At 28.8% G+C, this 20901-nt stretch overlaps 1 protein-coding gene across 1 annotated transcript in view; it reads right to left on the bottom strand.

Moving 5' to 3' along the window:
• Positions 1–20147, bottom strand: part of LOC122509819 (excitatory amino acid transporter 3-like) — a 31677-nt gene extending 11530 nt beyond the window's left edge. Inside the window, exons 1-2 of the mRNA XM_043624075.1 lie at positions 19389–20147; positions 18828–18926 (exon numbers count right to left, since the gene is read on the bottom strand). The gene's annotated coding sequence lies outside the window, so the exon portion shown is untranslated. The remainder of the gene's footprint in view (positions 1–18827; positions 18927–19388) is intronic.
• Positions 20148–20901: the final 754 nt, after the last annotated feature.

Here is a 20901-nt window from a genome sequence, read left to right as displayed (position 1 = left end):
TGTGATGAAAAAACAAGTATTTTACAAAACTGCATTTTTATGTTTATTTTTCTGAAAGTGATACTTTTGATATTCGATTTTTCAATATATTTTTTGAAAATTATATGGTTTTTTCTATTGAAACTACTTTATTTTATACTCAATAGTAAGAATTTAAGTTGCGCAAAATTAATTTGAAAATATTAAAGTCTTTCTTCTTTGAATTTTACTCGGGCCAATATGTAAAATTTGAATATTTATATATTATACATATACATAATAATAATTTGCTATTCCGTGAACAGAAAGTGTCGTCTTTTGTTTTTCTATATAGTAATTAATGTTTTGATTGATAGAAATTTTGGTTATGAGTAGTGTGATAACCACTTGATGCAAAGAAATTTTTTTACAAATAAAAGAAAAATGATCAAGACATGCCTCTATTCCACTGATGTTAAAAATGGTAAATACATGTAATTTTTTCAAGAATTCTCTATTATTTTGTTAATTCTTATAAATTTAATTAGTGAACTGAATTTTATTTGTCACTTTTGTTTGACAAAAATAAATTGATTAAAGACACTTAAATTTTGAAGTTTAAATATTTAGTATGTTTTTTAGATTAAAATAGTGTTTTTCAATTAAATCTTTAGAATTTTTATTTCTTTTGGTAAATTCAGTCTCCTATAAAATGATAATTCAATAAACTTAAAAAAAAATTCCGCATTTTTTACATTTTTTGATACTCTTGCCATTCCGGTTACGCAGAATCTGGTACTTTATTTATTTCAGAAAAAATAATACTTATAAATTCTATTAAACATTTCTTTCCTTCAATTATCAACATTTCAATGTATTCAATATATTTTTCGGATGAATACTAACAATTATTAGGGTACACTGAAAAAAAAAAGTATTGAACCAAGAAAATTTTTCTTGGTTGAAGCAAATCGTGGGATTGAATACGGCCAAGACTATTAAAGTATTGATTCAAGAAAACGATTTTCTTGACATAGGATATTTGGGAGAAGAACATATATTCTTGATCCAAGAAAATATGGAATTCGACCAAGAAGTTAGTCTTCTTATACGAAGTATGAAATGTATTAAATGAATAAAATATTTTCTTGTTCTAAGAATATATATAGTTAATTGAATTATTTTATTTGATTCATTCAATTTTTTGTAACGTTCGTTCAAGTAATTCAAGATTTAAATGAAGAAAACATTTATTTTGTGAGAAGAACAGATATTCTTGATCCAAGAAAATATGGAATTCGACCAAGAAGTTAATCGACTTGTACGAAATATAAAATGTATTAAATGAATAAAATATTTTCTTGTTCTAAGGATATATATAGATAATTGAATTATTTTATTTGATTCATTCAATTTTTTGTAACATTCGTTCAAGTAATTCATGATTTAAATGAAGAAAACATTTATTTTGTGAGAGAACGCAGATATTGTTGATCCAAGAAAATATGGAATTCGATCAAGAAATTAAGTAGCATGTAAGAAATGCAGAATATATTAATTCAAAATCATTTATGTATCAAATCAAGAAAGTATGTTCTCTGTCCGAGAAAATATTTTCTTGATTTGAGAAAATTTATAGATTTCAATCAAAAAAATACTTTCTCAATACAAGTAAATTATTTACTTAAATTACCCCCATCCCATCTTTTCTAATACTTAGGTCAAACATTTTTATTATTTAATTAATTAACATTTATATTTTTTATTTAAATAATTAAATAATTGTTATTTTACATATATATTTACATTTAATTATTACTTAACACAAATACAACAAATATACCTTGAAAGAAAATTTTCCACGGTCGGAGGAATTGAACTCGGGTTGCACGCACCAGAAGCCGTCACGCTACCACTATGCCATCCTAGCCTCAATGGACAGTTTTCAAAAACTGATATTTAAGTTGCATATACATTTGAAGAAAAATATTTTCTTGGATCAAGAACACCGGCATTGTGTTAAGAAAAAAAAAGTTTTAAAGCAAATAAATAAAATGATTCGATTCAAGATACATGAATTCTCCACACAATACTTTATTATTTCGCTTAAGAAGTAAGTGCTAAATTTTTTCTATGAAAATGGTTAATAATATTATCAGAGAGTAGATTTTATAAAATTAATCGAGATATCAAAAATGTCACTTTCAGAAGAATCAGCCATAATTAGCACATTGAAGTCATGTCTAAATTAAATAATTTTCATCTTCAAACTTTGTTCAAAATCTTGAACAAAAAGCAACTGGTCCTTTCTTAAAAACGAGGTGCGTAAGATCGACTAACTTCAAGTGTAGAACTTTTTCTTGATTGGCTATTTTTTCAAAATCCTTTATTCCTTTATTTTGATTGGATAAAATTCAAAATCCTTTATTTTGATTGGATAAAATTCAAAATCCTTTATTTTGATTGGATATAATCGAGACGACATTACTTACTGATGTCAAAGCAGCTAACTTCAAGTGTAGAACTTTTTTCTCATTGGCTGATTTTTGGCTGATTTTATAATGAGTGTTCCTCATTGGCTGAATTTTATAATGATGGTGACCTCACACTTTTAAATTTTCGTTTTTCTCTTTTTTAAAATTAAAATTAAAATAAATTAATTAAAATTTATTTATTAACTAAAAGTTAACCAAAAGTAGTTTAAGATAAAAATAATTTTTATTTATGATTTGGTTTGTAATAAATGAAAAGTTTTTTAATAATAAAATATATTTAATTTTATGATTCATTTTAGACGCTTCAAAATTGTTGCGCGCGCATCTTTTTTTCCAAACAATTGTTTGTTCGCTACGTAATCTCACCTCAGTGTGAAACGCATAGTTTTTTTTGGTTGGTATGAAAAATTACAAAATATTACAAGTGTCAGCAACTGTCAGCCATTTGCAAAGTGTGACAAGTGTATCGTTTCGATAAGAAGTATTGGCTGTTATTTGCTGAGTGATTTTTTTCTGAAAGTGTTGATTGTGAATTTTGTGGTTTTGTTTTTTTGTACATTTGAAAAAAGTTGCAATTTTTTTGTACATTTGAAAAAAGTTAAAGTGCATTGCATACGTTACGTACGTAAGTATTAAAATTAAAATACATGTAAATACAAATTAAATTTTTTGTTAATATTATTTGTATATATATTTATTAGGAAGAGTTTGTAAATATAATGTGTGAATTATTTGATTTCTTAATTTAAAGGATTTAATTAATTTTATTAATTAAAGTTAAAGGTTAAAGTTAAATACATTAATTTAATTAAAGTTAAAGTTTTAAAGTTAAAGTTTAAAGGATACATTAATTTAATTAAAGTTAAAGTTTAAAGGATACATTAATTTAATTAAAGTTAAAGTTTAAAGGATCCCAGTAAAAAAAAACTAATTCAAATGAATTGAAACGAATTAACATTTTTGGTAGGCTCCAATTCGTATTTGTCACAAAGCGGGATTCACTCAAGCTCTTTGTATATTCAATTGAATTTAATTCAATATGTACCAATTTGTCCAAACGAATTCGCATTCGAAAGAAATGGCCAAGGAATGCATTGAATTCGTGCTAACGAATTGAAAAAAATTAAAGGCTCAAAACTTGTCCAGTGAATTGGTACGGATAGAAGGTTCAGAAGTTCAATACAGTTTCACGAATTCAGGAAAATTGCATCATGGCTCCAATTCGTATTTGTCACAAAGCGGGATTCACGAAAGCTCTTTGTGAATTCTTTTTAATTCATTTCAATTAGTTTTCGTTTACTGGGATACATTAATTTAATTAAAGTTAAAGTTTAAAGGAATAAAGGACATTTGTCTGTTATTTTGATTTCTAAATGTAGAATATTGATTTTTTAAATTCTGATGTTTGTACATAATTATATTATAGTGGTAATAATTATTATTTAATATTGATTAATATTTGTTTTTTTAAATCTTAATTATTGATTTTTTAACATTTTGTTTTTTAACATTTTGGTAGTTAGTTATTATTTTGGAAAAAACTTTATGAATATTAAAGATGTACTAAAAATAACATGTGATTACGAGATACCAGATACTTGATAAACAGAGATTTAGTCAAGAGGTACTAGATTAACAGATACTCTATTAACAGATACTAGATTAACAGATACAAAACAGAAAAATTTACCAAAAATATACTTATATTTAATAATATTAATAATATTAATAGATGAAGATACATTCTTTACATTCTTAATAATCTTTAATAAGAAAGGATAAGATAAAAATTCCAGTTACTGTTAAATGTGACAATAGTAACATTATTTACATGTGTTCTGAATTAATTAATTTTATGAAAAACTATTTTTTAGAAGCGATATCTTTTCAATAAATTGAAAGAAATCATGTCGAACAAAGAAGGAACTGTTAATTAAAGTGTTACAGATTTTAATATTATACTTACTGAAGGAGGAATGTTAAATGATACTCATATTGATGAATTCGAAAAATTATTGAGAAGGGAATCAAATTCTGCTTTTAGCATGCAAAGCACTTTGTATTTTTATACGCTTGAATTTATTAGTCCGATTGAAAAAGGTAAAAAGCATATTCAAATACTTTTTAGTGGATCTATCAAGAAAGGTCATTGGATTTGCACTTATTATGATGGAATGAGACTTTATATTTATGATAGTCTTAATGAAGGATGTTTAAATGAAGATCAAAGGAAATATTTAAGTAGATTATATCCTTTTAAACCTCCAGTAGTTTTCACAACTGTTAATCAACAACCAAACAATAGTCTTGCTTGTGGAATATATGCAATATCATTCGCAACATCGATATTTTTTAATATTATGCCCTACTCTGTCAATTACTATTATTATAACATGAGAAATCATTTAATGTTAATGTTCAAAAACAATTGTTTAAGTAAATTTCCGTCAGTAAGGTCGACTAATATTAGAACTATGACTGTTGAATGTAATTGGGAGTGTCTTCTTAGGAATCGAGCTAGAGAAAAAAGTTTCCAAAATGAAGAAAATTAAATTGTTGACAATAATTTATCATCGTTGAATTCAACCAGTAATGTTTGTAAAAAAAATTTTGTTGATAGTTGTTTAGAAGATTTGCCTTTAATTCCAGCAAATGATGTTAATAATATTTCTATTGATTCAAGCAATGGAACGAAAGATACAAGATTAATAATAACTGAGAAGCAAGGAGAAAAAAGAGCTATGGTTCATTTTCCTGAAGAAGAGGAAAAATATAAAATCATAAAACGTCAAAAGAAAGCTGCTTATCAAAGAAAGTTTCGACAAAAAAAACAAGAGAATAATAGAATTCTTAACCCTCAATCACTTCAAACAAAGGACAGTATTATTACAGTGTCAAAATCAAATATAAATTCAGAAAAATCCTCTACAACTGTTACTACATCTTTGGCAAAAGATAATGTAACTGTTACAGCAAATTTAGCAAATACTAATATTTCCGGTCTTTAAAAAAATGTAGCTTATCAAAAAACTCATAGCCAAAAAAAACGGGATTTTGCACAGAATCAAAATTTCTCTGACCTATTTGCACAGTCCTACCGTATGATGCATGAAAAAATTAAAAAAACAATGACTGAAAATAATGCAGAAATTTAGCCTGAGATGCAATTATTATTTTCATTAAAGCCTGGGATGGATAGTAGACGTTATAATTTACAAAGTGTCAATGAAGTTGCAGCAATTTTTACTACAACTGCTGATGGTGATATTCCAGAATCATATGTTACCGTATATAATAAGAATACAAAAAGTTTACAATATATAAGTTCTATGAATTCCAATGTTGAGCCATGGATATATCCTTTATTTTATCCACATGGAACAAGAGGTTGGGACAAAAATCTGACCTGCGCTAATACAAATAAACGTGTATCAAGAGCTGCATACATCAGGCATAGAATGGCTTCTAGGGACAACAATGTATTTTTAAAGGGTGGTAGATTATTTCAGCAATGGATTGTCGACAGTTATGTGAAAATTGAAAAAGATAGGACAAATTTCTGTCGAAATAATCAAAAGAAACTTCGTGCAGATACTTACGAAGGTCTAATTGATCATTTACAAAGAAGAGCTGACGATTCGAACAATGAAGTTGGGAAAATTGTAATACTTCCATCATCTTTCACAGGTTCTCCGAGAAATATGTTACAGCATTACCAAGATGCAATGGCTATTGTGAGAAAATTTGGTAAACCTGATCTTTTTATTACGATGACGTGTAATCCAAACTGGCGTGAAATTAAGGAAAATTTATTACCTAACCAAACTGCCTTTGACAGACCAGATATTGTATCGCGTGTTTTTACCATAAAAAAAGATAAACTTATTAATACTATTGTAAAGGAACAATTATTTGGCGAAGTGATTGCTTATGTGTATGTCATTGAATATCAAAAACGTGGATTGCCGCATATGCATTTATTAGTGACTTTGAAACAAAATTATAAAATAACAACACCCGAGATTGTAGACAAATATATTTCGACAGAAATTCCAAGTCAATCAGAAAATGTTATACTTCATGACATCGTTATGAAAAATTTGATTCATGGCCCATGTGGAAATTGGTGTAAAGATAATAATAGTAAATGTTTGAAAGGTTTCCCAAAACAATTCTGTTCTGAGACAATAATGGATGAAAACGGATACCCAACGTATCGCTGCCTTAATACAGGACAATACGATCGCCTAAATGGAGGAACTACAGATAATCAATACGTTATTCCATACAATCCTACATTACTTCAGTTATTTAATTGTCATATTAATGTAGAAGTAGTTTCAAGTATTAAATCCGTAAAATATTTGTATAAATATATTTTTAAGGGACATGATGCTGCTGTAGTAATTACCGATAGTAGTAATAATACAAGTTCTTTAGAATATGATGAAATAAAAAACTTTATTGAAACTCGATATGTTAGTCCTGTTGAAGCATGTGATAGAATATTTGGTAGACCATTACAGAGTAAAAGTCATTCTATTTTCCGATTACCTGTTCATTTAATTAATTGGCATACTGTAACCATTAGTGAAGATGCAAATGATGATGCTATAAATGAAGCTTTACAGAAACGGACTATGTTATTAGAATATTTCGATTTAAATAGGCGTGATCCACAAGCTAGACAATATACATATGCAGAAATTCCATGTTATTATGTTTTTAAGAAAGAACGTGGTGAAAATGCATTAAAATGGGTGAAGCGTAAAGGGTCATTTAATGTCATTGGACGGATGTATTCAATTTCGCCCAGTCAATCAGAACTGTTTCATCTTAGATTACTTTTAATAGTAGTTAAAGGCGCTACAAGTTATGATCATCTGCGAACTGTCAACAATATTGTACATGACATTTTTCGTAGTGCATGTTTAGCATTAGGCCTTATTGAAGATGATAGAGAATGGGAACGTGCTTTTACAGAAGGAGAAGTATGGATGATGCCACAACAATTAAGACGTTTATTTGTGCGTATTTTAATTTATTGACATCCAGTTCATCCAAACGAACTTTGGGAAAAGTTTAAAGAGGCTATGTCTGAAGATTATCAGAAAAATTATCCATCTAATGAAGCTCATAAAAGAGCATATAATGATATAATTAACTTTCTGTTGCATGAAGGATCAAATATTAGCAATTTTCCTGAAATGATACAGTTAAATGAAATAAGTATTGAAACAGAAAATCAAGCGAACAACGAAATGTCATTGCAACAACATAAAGAGATTGGTGAAATGCAATATGTGAAACTGAATTCCAAACAGAAGGATATTGTTGATGAAGTATTAAATGTAGTTATCCAAGATAAAAGAATACCATCTTCTTCATGTTATTACATTGATGGACCAGGTGGATCCGGAAAAACTTTTGTTTATACAACTTTATACCATTTGTTAAGAAGTAAAGGAAAATGTGTTTGTACTATGGCATTTACAGGCATTGCCGCAATATTACTTCCCCGTGGTAAAACTGTACATAAAACATTTGGGATGCCTGTTCCATTGTTCTTTGATTCTACATCAAATATTAAAAGTCAATCTAAGGAAGCTACATTTTTGAAAGAGGTTGATGTCTTTATTTGGGATGAAGCTCCAATGGCGCCAAGATATGCTATGGAATTAATTGATAGAACATTACGCGATTTTATGAATGTTGATATGCCATTTAGTGGAAAAACTATGCTTTTGGGTGGTGATTTTAGACAATTATTGCCTGTTAAGGTTAATGCTACTAGAAGCGAATTAGATAATTTATCTATTAAATATTTAAATCTAGCACATTATGGAGTCATTTTAAGGTGATATCATTAACAGAAAATATGAGAACTTTACCTGGTGAAAAAGAATTTTCAGAATATTTATTATCAGTTGGAAATGGTACTTTAAATGATAATGATAATAATATACTAGCACCAGAGCAATGTGTAGAAAATGGTGATATCATTCATAAAATATTTGGAGAATTAATTATCAATAATAAATACGATGATTTAGCAAAAGTAGCAATATTGTCTGCTCGAAATGTTGATGTTGATGAAATTAACAACAAGGTACTCGAACTGTTTGATAATAAAAGTGAGCGAATTTATACAAGTGTTGATAGTACCGAAAATTGTGATAATGGAAGTATAAATGATGCTATTTTACCAGAGTATTTGAATACTTTAAATCCATCAAATTTCCCGCCTTATGAATTACGATTAAGAGCCAATTGTATTGTCATGCTACTTCGAAATCTTAGTATTAATGAAGGTTTATGTAATGGAACGCGAATGCAGGTATTAGAACTATCAAACAATCTGCTACGTTGTCGTATTTTAACAGGTGATAAGGTTGGAGATATTGTATTTATAAATCGTATTACGCTGTATTGTGAGGATATTTATCCTTTTACTTTCAAACGACGGCAATTTCCTATAAAATTAGCATTCGCAATAACAATAAATAAAAGCCATGGACAAACTTTTGACAAGATTGGTGTAGACCTTCGTAAAAATGTATTTAATCATGGGCAAGTATATGTTGCATTTTCACGAGTTAAATCTTGGGAATCATTAATTATATATTTAGGAAATCAAAGACCTAATTTACTAATCAAGAATTATGTTTACACTGAATTATTGAAATAAAAGTAAATATTTTTTCTATAAAAATGTCTGAGTCGTTATATATTTTTTTTCTTAAAAAAGGAGTGTGTCTCAGTATGGCTGTCTTTACGCGTAAGACTTTCTTCGACGCTTCTTATTGGTAAATTATGTCATTTTTTTGTAATAAGATTCACACGTAAGATTTCTTTACACGTTTCTTTCTTATCAATTGGTCAAAGACGTTTTAATTTCCTTATTTCAAATAATAGTTCAAACTTCAGATAATTAAGACACTTATTTGTACGTTTTTTAATGTACTGCCAACCAGTTCATCCAAATGAACTTTGAAAAAAGTTTAAAGATAATATTTCTCAAGATCCCATGAATCTTATAGAAAAGCATATATTGAAATAAATTATTTTTTTCGAAATGACGGAGTACTTACATTTTTTGTATAATATTTACAGAAACCACACTTATATTTCTTTTTTATAGCAAAAGTAGGAACGATTTTAAGAAACAAAAGTAAATTTTTAATTTAATATCCTCTGTTTATGGCTTTCTTTGACAGTAGAGATGTTTTTTTGCTAGCTAAGTGAAAAATAGTTAAAAATTGTTTATTTAGTAACGTTTTTCTTTCATCACTATTTTTTAAAATATAAATTTACTATGGAAGATTTTAAATGTTACAAAATTTAATTAACAAATAGATTACTTTGATTATAAAAAGGTTTTCTATAACTTCATCGTACAAAACTTTTTATAAAATGTGCCATTCTTGAAATATACGCTTTTTTTTAAGCAAAGAAAAGTGTTGTTTTTTTATCAAAACCATAAACTTTAGAAATGATACATTTAGAAACAGATAAAAACAGAACTAGAATTGTAAAGGTATAAAAAATTGTTTTACGAACAACATAGGCTATTATTTTATTAAATTGAATAATATTTAAAAATTCCTATTATCAGAAACTGTCACTCAAATTGATACCTTAACAAACAAAAGACTGTAATTTAAAGAATAAAAATGCAAGAGAAAAAACGCGCGCGCGGCAGCGCGCGATCGTTCTCGTAACAAAAAATTTTGACAATCGTAATACTAATAAAGATATAAAATCCTATTTTTTACAGTTTTAGTCAATAATTAAAAAGAAAAATTAAATTAATTTAATTTAGTCAATAATTAAAAAGAAATTAAATTAATTTAAAGAGAAGATAACATGGAAAAGGAAAATTGCATGTTAACATTTTTAAAGAAAAATAACATGTTGAATGAAATTTTCCTTAATATCTTTCATTAACCCAAAAAAATTCCAGAAATTCGTTCAAATTCCATGCTATTTCCAGGTTTTCCATACTCTTTTTCAATTTCCATGCTATTTCCAGGTTGTGTGGCAACCATGATAAATATTTGTTTAAAAGAAACGCTTTGCAAATTCATCAAAGTTTTTGGTGGTAAATATTCCTGAGGTGTGGACTGTTACATCCACTTTCTTCGAGTTTGGGATGTTTTGTGTTTTGCCAACATTACCTGTAAAGGTAAAACAATTTACACAAACCACCTTTACCGAAGAATGGAACATTTAGAGTGGGCCCAACTGCCTATTGTCCCGAGCGGCGACAGCGCTGTGGGGAAAACCCAAAAGCGTCTGGCGCGCGGATAGGAAAAACCCGTGACGTCAGTACAGAATCATCTGCTCGGCTGCAGAAGCGGCCTATGTTAACTTTTTCTTTAATTTTCTTTTTTTTTTCCTACGTTCATTTACCATTTTTTATATTTGCCTTTATTTTATATTAATATTTTATCATATAATTAGTTTATTATGATGTTCTTGTATTATAATATTATTATATTATAATCTTATTCCGTTATAATATTATTATATTATACTATTAATCTTTCATATTATTTTTATAATGTTGTTATATTATAATGTTATTTCATTTTATTACATTATTCTATTGCAATATTATATTTACCATATTATTCTTCCTATTATTATATTATTTTCTTTTTATAATAATACTATATCATATTATTTTGTTGTGGTATTGTTATATTACAAAATTAGTCCTTTTATTATACTATTACCACATTGTATTTACTATATTATTATTCTCATTTTTTATTTTATTAGGATAATACTATATTATAATACTATTTAATTATTATTATACATGTATCGGGGAAGGGCACATGGCATTTGGTCAGGCATTTTGGTTGGTATCCAGGTCCTAGGACTCGCCCGTCGCGCTGCACGGATCTCGCTCGACTAACTCCCGCTCCACTACACAGCGCATGCGCGCGTCCGAGTGGGGGTATCTCGAGCGCTGATTGGCTCCCGCCTTGTGGGAAAGGGAAACCGCGGATGCGACTCGGCAGAGGCGCATAAGTACCGCTCGTTTTTCCTGACTCGACACAGAACTCTCTCGGACTCAGACGTGACCACACCTCGCGTCTCCTGACGCTGAACCGCTGCCTACCTTGGAAAGGACTACGTACCCGAAGACCATCGGACTACCGCTACACCTGATTGTTCGCCGGAGTGAACATCATCGCCAGCCTGACCAGTACCTGTGCCATTCCCCATAGGGAATATTACGAAAATAAAGCGAAAGGATCAGAGAGGACCACAGCCGTTTACTTTGCTCTGCAAACCCTCCACAAGTAAAACAATCTGCCCTTTTCAGGGCAAATTTTACGTAAAGAGAATAAGACTTATGTCTTATAAGTTAGCTTGTCCTTTTCAGGATTAGCTAACGAACGTTAGAATTTTTTTGGTTCAAACAGTGACAGCCAGCCGGCTCCAGGGGATAGTGTTCGGAACCCTGCTTGGGGTTCGAACTACCTGACACCTGGAGGAGAACGGGTCTCGGGCCTTGGAACCCTGCTCGGGGTCAAGATCGAAGACACCGATCGGCTCTGGCCACTGCCGCCGCTTATGCCGGCTAGAACTACGTGCGTCAAACGACGCCGCCCCGGTAAGGCCGCTCGCGTGCGGGCCCAACGACGTGCCGCCCAGGAACACAACGACGCCCTACGGACCTACTTGGCCTACGACCCGGACCACCCTGAGCCACCGACGTCCGACTCCCGTTTTTTCGTGGAATTAATTCGGGGGCACCCTCTCCAAGGATCCACGCCGACGATTGGGACAGCAGCCCCGCTCGGTTATCACACTCCCGGTACCGATATATACCGCAGTGTCACGACAGTCCCTTGGAAACCGCGTCGTGCATCCGAATAGCGCCCCGCCACCATCTACACGCGAGCTGCCCCTACGTGCCCCCCGGGAAGCACCCAATATCGTCGTTTCGGTACCGTCCGCGAACCCTCGCCGAGAAAGGCAGCTCCAAGAATTGTTCGGCCCGAGCCCTAAGAAAACAGGGACGTTGCCGGTGACGCCTCCTCGAGTCGTCTTCCCGGTGCTGAAGCAATACTCGCCTGACGTATTGTTCATACCGGTCGGCGTTTCCCCTGAAGCCTTCTCACCAGGTACGCGTTCTTCTGCTACAAAGTCTGCATCTTCTTCGCGCAGACGTTTACGTTTCGAGCCTTATTAGCTCTTAACCAACCTCGACCGGCCCTTTTCAGGGCCACCAACGATTTATACGTCTGAATTGGTTTTGTTCTTCCCTTTTGAGTTCCTTGTGAACTGTTCTCTCGCACCTTTGAGCCAGTCACTCACCTCCACACAGTGACCGGTATCAGGACCTTCAAAACCCAAGACCTAATATTTAGAAATATTACACGATTTCCTCAAAATTCCTTAAGAAAAAATTCGTAAAAGTGTAGAAAAAAACTAAAAACAAAACTTTTGCTCCCAGCGTTGCACAAACAAAAGTAAAAATTGTCAAATTGAAAAAATAAGGTATACTAAACATGGTTGTTTTAAAGGGCTTAGGGGGTTAAGTGTGCAAAAACTGCCCCCGCATCTATTTTTCTCAAATTTGGCCTATATATTACTATCCATATGACTATAACTTTCTGCAATTTTGAACTCAAAATTCGCTTTTTTGGGGGAGTTATGAAGGGGGAAAGCAAAATCAAAAAACTTATTTTTCTCGAAAACTACTGAACCGATTTTAATGAAATTTTAAGAGGTTGTAAATATAGATAAGACGATTTTAGAAAAAAAAATCAAAATTTTTTTTTCAAAAAAAATTTTTGAAAAAAATTTTTGAAATTTTCAAAATTTTTTTTTAGGGTTATTTTTTGAAGTGACCACTTTCTCTTTTGTTGTAAAAAGTACCTTATAATGTCCCCTTTAACATATATTTTTTCCAAATTTTTTAAAAATATAGTTTTTGAGTAAAATGTCAAAAACCATGGTCATGCTATTTGCCACGTACGGTAATGCACATATATACATATGGGCAATTTTATGTGATAGGGTATAGCCAAATAAGAATGGAAAAAGTGACCCGAATATATTTTTCCCATTCATTCCTACCCACTTAAAAATAACTTTTTGAAATTTTTAACTCAAAATTTTGAGTTTTTTGGAACTTATGGAGAGGAAAAAAATCGAAAAACGCATTATTCTCAAAAACTACTGTATGCATTTTAATCAGCTTTGGATATGTTGAAAAGACAATTAAAGAGATTCCAAAAAAAATTTCAAATTATTTTTTCAAAAAATTCCAAAAATCTTTTTTTTTGAAAATTTCAAAATAAAATTTTTTTGAAATTTTCAAAAAAAAATTTGTTTAAATCTATTAAAGTGAAATTTTTATCTATTTTCTCATTTCATTCTCTTATGTCATCTACTTAATAAAAAAATTTTGCCCGACATGATTTCAGGGTGTCACGGTAAATAACTCAAAAACCATACCCGGTACATTTTTATGTTGTATGTAAATGGTTAATTAATTAATTATTTGTTTAATCACAAATTAATACTTAGGGGTTTTCTGAATACAAGTCTGAAATCGATGTTAAAAAGAATTATTTCCAAAGAAAAATCCAAAAATTTTTATTTTGGCATTTAAAATTTTTTTCTTTTTTGATCGTTGAAGCGGTACATCACACTTTTTTTATTTAACTTTTTTAACAGTCTTACTTATCAAAGAATAATGGCCTAGATGATTTTAGAGTGCGACACGGTAAAAAAAACTCAAAAAATCCTAAAATTTGATTTTAAAATTTTCCACATTTTTTTGTTTGTCTAAAAATATTTTTTATAGTAACATTAGATTTGTATTTAGCAACCTCAATAACCCACTAGTAATAAGTTGCAAAAATATTTGACAGGTTTTTTAAAATTAACCATTTACATACAACATAAAAATGTACTGGGTATGGTTTTTGAGTCATTTACCGTGACACACCCTGAAATCATGTCAAGCAAAATTTTTTTATTAAGTAGATGACATAAGAGAATGAAATGAGAAAATACATAAAAATGTCACTTTAATAAATTTAAACAAGTTTTTTTTTTTGAAAATTTCAAAAAAATTTTATTTTAAAATTTTCAAAAAAAAAAAGATTTTTGGAATTTTTTGAAAAAATAATTTGAAATTTTTTTTGGAATCTCTTTAATTGTCTTTTCAACATATACAAAGCTGATTAAAATGCATACAGTAGTTTTTGAGAAAAATGCATTTTTCGATTTCTTCCTCTCCATAAGTTCCAAAAAACTCAAAACTTTGAGTTAAAAATTTCAAAAAGTTATTTTTAAGTGGGTAGGAATGAATGGGAAAAATATATTCGGGTCACTTTTTCCATACTTATTTGGCTATACCCTATCACATGAAATTGCCCATATGTATATGTGCATTACCGTATACGTGACAAATAGCATAACCATGGTTTTTGACATTTTACTCAAAAACTATATTTTTAAAAAATTTGGAAAAAATATATGTTAAAGGGGACATTATAAGGTACTTTTTACAACAAAAGAGAAAGTGGTCACTTCAAAAAATAACCCTAAAAAAAATTTTTGAAAATTTCAAAAAATTTTTTTTTCTAAAATCGTCTTATCTATATCTACAACCTCTTAAAATTTCATTAAAATCGGTTCAGTAGTTTTCGAGAAAAATAAGTTTTTTGATTTTGCTTTCCCCCTCCATAACTCCCCCAAAAAAGCGAATTTTGAGTTCAAAATTGCAGAAAGTTATAGTCATATGGATAGTAATATATGGGCCAAATTTGAGAAAAATAGATGCGGGGGCAGTTTTTGCACACTTAACCCCCTAAGCCCTTTGTAAAAAACAGTTTTTCCAATTTCGACATTTCGGAAATATTGAGAGGAGTCCGGTTTACCCACCGGTCCGGTTTGCCCCACTCTCCCCTATTCAAATATTAATTATGTAAACATAAATTAATGAAATTTGAAAAATTTTATTTATCAATTCTGAAAAAATTAAGTTTTTAAAAAATCTTAATTAAAAGTTTTTGAAAATAGTTAAATTCCCGAAAATAATTTAAAAAAATTTAAAAAATATGAATTTTCTCAAATTACATTAAAAATAAACAATTTTGTTTCCTCACTTTAAAAAATTATTTTTAAATATTATTGTATTTTTTGAAGAATTGTAACTAAAAATTTGGAAAATAATGAAAAGTAAATTTAACAATTAAATGTGTTCGATATTTTTGATCATAGTTAAGATAATTGATGCACATAGCAAATACGAAGTAACAATCAGCACCCCTCTCCACGCAAACTATCACTAGAATTTGTACTTCTGTCTGAGCGAAAAACATTATACCTAATTTTAAAAAATCGAGTTCCGTTGTATTAAAACTTTTATTTAAGGTGTATTCCACGTCAGTTCAACACAAAAAATTTTATTAGGTTTTGGGATTCGGTTGAAATTGGGTAGATTATATCCTCTGGTGGTAATAAATAAAATCCCCAAGCGATTTTAAAAAATTTCAAAAATTGGCGGACATATTGGATTTTTAATTTTTTTGTACTTTTTTTTTGAAAAATATATCTCTGCTTGTTCTTAACGGATTTTAGTTTATGACCTCTTAAATTGTTCGTATTGAAATATACTTTTATTTAAAAAAATAAAATTAAAAAAATTATTTAAATTTTTTGTTTAAAAAATTAATTTCATTTTTTGAAAAGCCATAGAAAAAATATGCTACCTTCAATTTTGATCATTTTTTTACCATTTGTAGCCATAAATGTGTTGAACTTGTGCTGAAATTTTCATCGTGGGACAGCCAGTAGTTTTTGAGAAAAAAAATAAAACGTAAATCCTCGCATAGCGCTGTAGCGCTCAGTTTTAATGCCGCACGATTGTAAATGGAATTTTAATGAAAGTACGAGTTTTTATTAACCCTAGAACTAAAATATGATTTTTTTATAGACTAACGAAAAACTGGGGTGGTTTGGTACCCCAGATTTGAAACAATTGTAAAAGTTTTACTTTTTTGTAATTTTTTTAATTTGTCAACAATGTGGCTAATTTGAAAAATTAAACGGATTTTAAAAGGTAAATAAAGAAAAACTGTATGCACCTTAAACATGTTTCAGTAAAGACAATGATAAGCTTAGTTCTTACGATTAATTGTAATTAAAATTTTTTTTGAAGATAAAGAATATTCCTAAAATAATTTCAAAAATTTTTGCTATTAAAAGTTTTCTCAAATTTCATTGATATAAATTTTATATTTTAAAAAATTTAATTTTATTACTTTTAAAAATTGTTTTTGAAATATAATCGCATTTTTTAAGAATAATATTTCAAAAAATTATATTTTTTAAAAAATAATAAATTTTTTTTAAATTTCAGAAAGAAAGTTTTTTAACTAACAACAATAATAATAATAATAATAATAATAACAAATTTATAATTTTCTTCAATATCACTTTTATGTTTACAAAAAAATTTTCAGAATTGAAGAAACATTTTTAAATTTCCCATATTTTTATTATTCTTTAAAATATTTATGCAGGTTTAGTGGAAAGAAATTCTAGAGTTTTTGTTATCAAATAAATTAAATGTATAATTCAATTAAACTGATTAAGTGAATAATTAAAAGTTCGAACTTATCAAAGAAGTGCAACTAATTTGAGAAGACAGTTTGTTGTCGTTACGAGAATATTTTATCAATTTAATGTGACAGGAGTAAAGTTGCTCAAAGTCTCTCTATTAGTTTAAATTAAAACAAAAAAAAAAAAATTAGTTACCATCATATTTATTAACTGATTATTTAATTAATTAGCTACGGGAATTAAATATTACTTCGCGTAATTAATTAATTTCATTTACTTAACTAAACTAAAAGAATTCCTAACGTTAATAATAAAAATAAATTATATTAATTGATTAATTAATTAATTAATAGTATTAACTAAAACTTCATTATTAACTGTATAATTACTTAAGGGGGAGTGACACCTTTGATCCGAAAAAAATTTGATTTTATTTTTTTTTGCTTAAACGATACTTTATGAGGTGTAGAATAGAAATTATATCATAAGAAGTAATTTCGAAGTTATTTTATGTGAAAAAAATCGAAATCTGTAAAAGGTGTCCAAGAGCGCTTCGAGTTCTTTTTAGCGCCATTGGCTATTTTTTCTTTTATCGTAGCAGCTCAAGAATACTGAAGACAGCTTCAAATTGCTCTAAAGGATGTAAATGAAGGAAATATTAATGTAGAAAGTCACTTATATGGTGCAGACATCGTAGATTAACAGAGGTTTCATTTTTCATGTTTTCACATTACATAAGTTTAAATGCGTTTTTCTCGAAATGACATTTTTCAAAACGGTGGGCAGTCTAGCCAGAACAGTTTTGATCGGATTGACTTCGGCCAAAGTTTTTTTTGTTCGTCATTTACTAATGCTTTCGAGTACGCAGCGGATTTTTTTTTGGTTTGTTTGTTTTTTTTTGGCAATAAATATTTTGAAAAAATTTCGCTCTAAAAATCGACTTTTTTCATCAAACAGCTGCCAAATACACAAAAATTAATATTTTTAAAATATCCTACGTACTCGAAAGCTAAATCTATCGCAGATTCAGAAAAACTTTGAATTTTGGTTTTTGATTAAACGGTCTAACCAGAATATTGCCCACCGATTTACCCTGCATAGAAACGAGACCAACTTCGGCGCCCTCTGTAGGCAACAAATTGAAACTTTTTTTAAGTATAAATGTATTTTCGTAAACTTAAAAAGTTAATAAATAAAGTCCTCGAAACCAAATTTTGTTTACATTATTCCTGTGTCTTAAAAAAATTCATGAAAAACAGGTTTAAAAGGCACCTCAAAGGTGTCACTCCCCCTTAATTCATTGACAAATTGATTAATTATTTAGTTAAATAATTATATTCTTTGAATTTGAATTTATGAAAATGTATAAAAAAAGAGAACTTTCAAAATTTGCTTAAATCTGCATAAATGTGAGTAATAATTAGTTTGCGGCGGTTTCCAAAGGAAATTCTAATTATCACTCGCATTACACAATATAAAAAAAGTAAATTCATCTCTCTTATCTCATTATTAAGTCAACTGTACTTGTTTATGTTGTTAATTAATATTAAAATTTTTTTCATTCAACAAAATTTGTCATTTATAACTAATAAAAGTAATAAAAAATATTATTATACGAAGGAAAGAAAATATTTATCTTCTGCTTAATACAATGGATAACGACCGGAAATTTTTTTACCTTATAGATAAAATTTAAATGTATTTATATTTCAAATTTAAATCTTATATTTATTTAAAGACTGTCAAATTTTGAATAACATTAAATAATATTACCTGCAATAAAAATAATTTTGTTTAAAATATTTTCCCAAACATTGGAATAAAGTTTGACAGCTTTTTCCTTTAAACCACATGCAGACTTGGAGAAATTATCTGTAACAATAAATTTTACTTTTTAAGCAGAATCAAATTTCAAAGTTCAATTATTATTTTAGATAAAATAAATGGATATCAAAAACAAAATTGAAGTAAATAAAAAACAAGTATAAAATTATACTAAAAAAATTTTTTGAGTAAAATCAATTATTTAAAATTTTGAATTAAAAATTTTAATTTAAATTAAATAAAAATAAAATTTTTTAATTAAATAAATAAATAAAAAGGAACTATAAAATACTGAAAATACATTCAAAAATTTAATTATTTACAAATGTCATTGCGCAATAAAGATAAAAATAATAATTTGAGGAAAATGTCAATTATAGATATTTTCATCTGATAAGAATATTTTACTTGAAAGTGCCTTTTGCATAAAAATAAAATAAATATTTACTGAAAAAAACTACTGGGAAAATTGAAAAATTCAAATCATTGCGAATATAAAGTACAAATTACCGTATTAGCTTTTTTGAAATCCAATATTTCCTTAATAATTTTAATTTTCAGTGAAATTGCTTGATTGGAATCCTCTTGATTCCCTCGCACATATATGTCTGTGTGATAAAAAGCAAAGAGAAGAAAAAAAGAGTTGCGATATTTTCTTCGGCACTTAATATAACGGAGAATCGTGGAGTTCACTCGGACGCGACAGTTCCCGTCTGACTGGTCATATTATGTGGGGTCCTTTACTTCATGCTCAATGCGAAAGAGTCTAAAAGATTACTTTTCATCACTCTGCACGTTTTTTTTTATTCCTCTTATTCACTGTTCCTTTTTCTCTCCTCTTTCTCCACTTTTTTTACAGCCATTTGTGTAAACATATGCTTATCGAAAAAAACATAAACGACGTGCAATATTACATCAGTAGGTACTTTTCAAATTAGAATAATCAGACTTTCAATAAAACTCGATATACCGGAGATTACGGCGTTCACCAAAAGGAGAAAAAAAAGGAAAGTATATTGAGACACTGCATAACTCAGCACTTAATGCCTTGAACTTGTAAATTAGACAAGTGAAGTCATTGTTCTTCTTGTTTTTTTTCTCTCTTTTTTATTGTTGCATGATTTTACTATTGGTCCAGCGAAGATAAGCGGAGGATTGTTTTGAATTTCTTCCTGAAACTGGAAATATAAAATTCAACAATTTTTTAAATAAACATCTATAGTGACCTTATTCGAAAGGGGTTCTTTTATCTTTGTTTTATCATTTTTTTATTACAATATTTTCAGACTATCAAAAAGTGAATTGATTAATTTTTTCTCAAAATAAATATTTTATTTCTATTGTCGGAGAGGAAATTTTTGTGAAATGTCTTAAACTTGCTTGACAACAACTTTGGGTCTAACTTCACGGGAACAATGAGAGACTCAGAGATTTAGGCGGTACGAGGACCATATGATAACCATATGGTCTATGCTAGACAAGGACAGCAAGGGATAGGAATTTGGTGACTCCCAAGGAAAGCGCGGTTTTCCAAGGGATGGCTTGGGCAGTTGCCGTTTTGGGTCCAAAGTGTAAAGATGCACTTTATCTGTTTGAGAATTCGGCATCTCAGAATATCATATTTAATTGTTGGCGATTCGTGTATCCTGATTCCAGCTTCGAGGAATAAATTCTTTGTTTATTTAAAGCTGTGTTTTATTAATTTATATATTTAAATCGGAATTATTATTATTATTTATTTATTTATTGTAGTAAAAAAACATATTACCACACTATATTTAACATTTCGGTTCTGAATTTTTAAAATACCTAATCGCTTTTTTTAATATTATATCTTTTTTAAAAATTGTGGAAAATTATTTTAAATTTATAAAATATTAATTTAATAATAGATATTTTATAATAAATAATAATTGATAAAAAAGGAAAAAGGAAAAGAATTAAAAAAGGAGAAAAGGAAAAAAGTAATAAATAATAATTGATAAAAAAAAGAAAAAAATGAATCATACCTTCTGTAAAATTG

The sequence above is a fragment of the Leptopilina heterotoma genome, unplaced genomic scaffold, assembly GCF_015476425.1.
Source record: "Leptopilina heterotoma isolate Lh14 unplaced genomic scaffold, ASM1547642v1 Lhet_63, whole genome shotgun sequence".
NCBI lineage: Eukaryota > Metazoa > Arthropoda > Insecta > Hymenoptera > Figitidae > Leptopilina > Leptopilina heterotoma.
The sequence above is the reverse complement of the archived record's forward strand: the minus strand, read 5'-3'. Positions and strand labels throughout refer to the sequence as shown.